This window comes from Lontra canadensis, unplaced genomic scaffold (genome assembly GCF_010015895.1).
Source record: "Lontra canadensis isolate GAN:19392208 unplaced genomic scaffold, GSC_riverotter_1.0 scaffold79, whole genome shotgun sequence".
NCBI classification, from domain to species: Eukaryota; Metazoa; Chordata; class Mammalia; order Carnivora; family Mustelidae; genus Lontra; species Lontra canadensis.
This window is the reverse complement of record NW_022631073.1, coordinates 117,481-122,124: the sequence shown is the minus strand read 5'-3', so window position 1 is coordinate 122,124 and position 4,644 is coordinate 117,481.

The window sequence follows — 4,644 nt, the reverse complement described above, 5'->3', positions numbered from 1 at the left end:
GTCCCTGTGAGAGCCCTTCAGGAGATGATGCCCAGTGTGCACGGTGGGCCTGAAAGTGTCTGCATGTCCTGTCCTGGCCCGGGAGTACCCTGCACCACCCCCGTTCTTTCCCCCTCCACCCCTTCCTCTGCCCGGTCCCCCCGGGTCCCTTCACATCCCTTGATGAGCTGCCCCAGACATGAGGCAGTGGACATAAGTGGATGTCACTCCTGACATGGAGCCTGGGCTCCACTTAGGGGGACAGAGGATGATGGAGGCAGGAGGACAGGAGGCAGGGCCGGTGGGAGACCTAAGTCACCGGGGGGGATGAACATGAGGTCCAGGCTGGGAGGTACAGTCGGGACCAGACTGGGATGGTTAGAGGTGATACAGGCGTTCTTGGAAGCAGGGAGGATCTTACAGGTTGAGGGTCCAGGGCAGTCCCACCAGAAGCGAGCAGAACAGAAGGTTTTCCTGAGGGCAGTATTGCTGATTCTATCCCAGTGACTTCCCCGTCCTAGAAAGGGGGCATCCAGTCCAGGGCAGGCGTCAAAGAGCCTGATGGCAACTCCCAGCTGCTTCTGCAGGGGTGACCTTGTGCATAGCCCTTATTCCAGCTGGTTTTGTGTTGGCACATCAGAAATTAGCACGATTGCTGCTGTATTTTATATTCCTCAGTCATGTTTCTTGTATGAAAACAGACACAGGGTAACATTTCAAGGATGAACCTGTAAATGACAAGGGGATATGTCGGGCTCATTGAGAAGGCAGGCACACAGTCACACAGCACATAGAGTTATCGTGGTCCTGTGGTCAGGACCGCACCTGGCCACAAGCACACTCCGCGTATCTGCAGACACACTGGCCCTTCTCAGACGGCCAGCAAGGGACTTCTGAGAAAGCCGTGCAGCGGTTGCATGACAGTGTTACTACTGAGTGGGAACATCTTCCAACCGAAGCCCAGGTCAGCCTCAGGGGAAGTCCACTGGGAGCCAGAGACAGCCCAACTCTGTGTGCCTGCCACTTACATCTGTAAGTAAAGCACCTTTTTAAGGGTTCCCACCACAAATGAGTGACAAGTTGTATCTTCACTGTTTTAATTTTGACTTTGTACTACAAAGGTACAGACCTGCCCCAAGTTCACAGGGGCAACCCAGACTTAAGAAAACTATCTCTGGGGGCACCTGCGTGGCTCAGTGGGTTAAGCCTCTGCCTTCAGCTCAGGTCATGATCCCAGGGTCCTGGGATCGAGTCCCACATCGGGCTCTCTGCTCAGCGGGGAGTCTGCTTCCCCCTCTCTCTCTGCCTGCCTCTCTGCCTACTTGTGATCTCTGTCTGTCAAATAAATAAATAAAATCTTAAAAAAAAGAAAAATATCTCTGCTTGAAATATCACGTGTGACTGGGTCCCCAGCATCGTCATTTTTACAACCCCAAGAGACCTTCATGCTGGAAAGGCAGGCATAGGGGAAGCCACCCCGTCTTCTGAAAGAGTCTGTCAATTGCTCGTGTCCTGTGCAGTCATGTATTAATAGGGGCACTCTTGAAAGTGTTGTTAAATACACCATTCTGGTGACTGGACCCAAAGTCAGACCCTCTCAGGCTTTCCCAGTCCAGAAAAGAGAACACTGCACAGAGCACACTGTTCTGTGGTTGCCCTTGGCTTGGGCTGTGCTGTGAGCATGTGGGGCCTGCGAGGAGCAGAGAGGTTGCAGTCGGAGCGTCAGAGGAGAGCCGTGGGAGCACAGAAGCATCCTAAGGAGAGCCATGCTCTCCTTCCCCGTCACAGTCTGAGCCCGGACACTGTGTGGTCAGCAGTCGGTTTAAAAACTTGATGACATGGCAATTTATTATAACAATATGTTCTCTCAAAAAGCAGAAGTCAGTTGTGTTTAAACCAGACAGACCTGCACACAACACCAGGGCACAGCCAGGGTACACGGACCCCTCCAAGCAGACATGGGAGCCCTTCAGGACACTGGGCTCCGGGGGCATCAGGTCACTGCAGGCACGATCACACTCACACCCAAGACCTCACAGAAGGTGCATCACCCAGAGGGAAAAGGGAACAACCTCTGAGCCTCGGATCTGTCTTACATCCTCGGGGTCAGGAGAAGGGACAAGTGGAGCAGCACCCACCTCAGAGGGGAGCCGTGCTGCCCTGGGCCTCCCGGACAGGTGTTCGGAGGTGTCCGCTGGTGTCCTGGAGAGGATGGTGCACAGCCCCACACTCGCACCTGCTCTGACCTGCAAAACGCAGGGACGTGGGCCTTGGCCACAAAGTCCTAGCCCCCCGCTCCTTCCCTGTCCTGCTCTCTCTGTGGCCACTGAAAATGATGAAAACTTATCCCCTAAAATTAAAAATTGCTGTAATAATAATTTATGACCTAACAAACAAAAAGTTTCATGTCCTAAGTCATTTTGTTCCACTAGTTTTGTGAAATGAATCTAATAATAATAGCAAGAGATCCGTTATCAAGAATAATACACAGCATGACTTAAACAGTTGTGGAGCAGATGGAAGCTTCTTTCTGAGTCCCGGAAGCATTGCAGATGGCCTTGAAGTTGCCTAGGGAGTCCCTCGGGCTTGGCTCAGAAGAAACAAGCACGTGACCTTGTGCTGGCACTTCCGGGTCCTCGTTCAGTGGCAAGTGGGGTCGGTGGGGTCTGTGCTGAGGGTGGGACAGCAGCCAGAGCCCAGTGTGGCCTGCTTTTAACCAGGCGGCTCTGCTGTGTGATGTCATGAGTGAAGGTGTTAACCCATCGGGATCCAGCTCCGGATTCTCTCACTTAGAGGGATTCAGGAGCCCTGGGGGCCTTGGAGCCTGAGGCGGTGGCCTCAGCGCAGAGCGAGTTGTACTGAGGGACAAGGCAAGCGGTTTTGGCAGGAGCAGCCACTCCAAGTTAGACAGAAAACTTACTTCCTCCTACGGGGCTGTGACGGGCAATGTCTGCCGGACACCACCATCCCCAGTGCCCACTCTGAGCACTAGAGAGCTCCTTGGAGGTGACGACACTGACCCTTAGTGTACAGATGAGACAGCAGGTGCAGAGAGGGGAGGGTATCAGCCTACGTCACAGGCCCATGGATGACAAGGCAGGGTTCAACATAGCACCACGCACTCCTCCAGCCACTAGGCTGGGAGGCTGTCCAGGAAGCAGAATAGGGAACAGTGGGAGTTCTGGGTAACACTGGCAGGGACAGGTGTGCCAGTGGGTGTGCGGGCAGGAGGCTGGGCCGTGGCTGGGCATAGGCAGGACAGGCCAATAACAGCCATACAGCGGCAGCCAGTGAGGGCGGCTGAGCCAGTCTGAGCACTTACGATATGACGATTTCCATGGGGTTTCCTCCCTCCCTCCCTCCTTCCCTCCCTCCTTTCCTTCCTCCCTCCCTTCCTCCCTCCCTTTCCTTCTTCCTTCCTCCCTTCCTTCTCTCTCTCTCTCCTCCTCCCTCTCTTTCTTCCTCCCTCCCTTTCCTTCTTCCTTCCTCACTTCCTCCTTTCTTTCTCCCTTCTTCCTTCTTTCTCTTTCTCACTCTTTCTCTCTCTCTTTCTCACTCTTTCTCTCTCTCTCTCTCCCTCCCTCCTTTCCTTCCTTTCAGCTCAATTAGCCAACATATAGTACATCATTAGTTTTTGATGTGGTGTTCAATGATTCATAGCTGCATATAACATCCAGTGCTCTTCACAGCACGTGTCTCCCTTAATGTCCATTACTCGGCTACCCCAACCCCCCAATCCCCAACCCCCCCCCCTTCTGTAATGCTCAGTTTGCTTCCCGGGGTTCATAGTCTCTCATGGTTCATCTCCCTCTTTGATTTCTCTCCCTTCAGATTTCCCTCCTGTGCCCTATGGTCCTCCATGCTATTCCTTATGTTCCACATGTGAGTAAAACCATATGATAATTGACTCTCTCTGCTTGACTTATTTCACTCAGCATAATCTCTTCCAGTCCCATCCATGTTGTTAACAAAAGTTGGGTGTTCATCCTTTCTGATGGAGGCATAATATTCCATAGTATATGTGGACCACATCTTTTTCCAACATTTGTTGAAGGACATCTAGAGTCCTTCCACAGTTTGGCTATTGTGGACATTTTTGCTATCAACATTGGGGTGCACATGCCCTTTCTTTTCACTACATCTGTATCTTTGGAGTAAATACCCAGTAGTGCAATTGCCGGGTCATAGGGAAGCTCTATTTTTAATTTCTTGAGGAATCTCAACACTGTTCTCCAAAGAGGCTGCACCAACTTGCATTCCCACCAACAGTGTAAGAGGGTTCCCCTTTCTCCACATCCTCTCCAAAACATGTTGTTTCCTGTCTTGTTAATTTTGGCCATTCTAACTGATGTAAGGTGGTATTTCAATGTGGTTTTGCTTTGAATCTCCCTGATGGCTAGTGATGATGAACATTTGTTCCATGTGTCTGATAACCATTTGTATGTCTTCATTGGAGAAGTGTCTGTTCATGTCTTCTGCCCATTTTGTGACATGATTATCTGTTTTGTGTGTGTTGAGTTTGAGGAGTTCTTTATAGATCTTGGATATCAGCCCTTTGTCTGCAGTGTCATTTGCGAATATCTTCTCCCATTCCGTGGGCTGCCTCTTTGTTTTGTTGCTGTTTCCTTTGCTGTGCAGAAGCTTTTGATCTTGATGAAGTCCCAA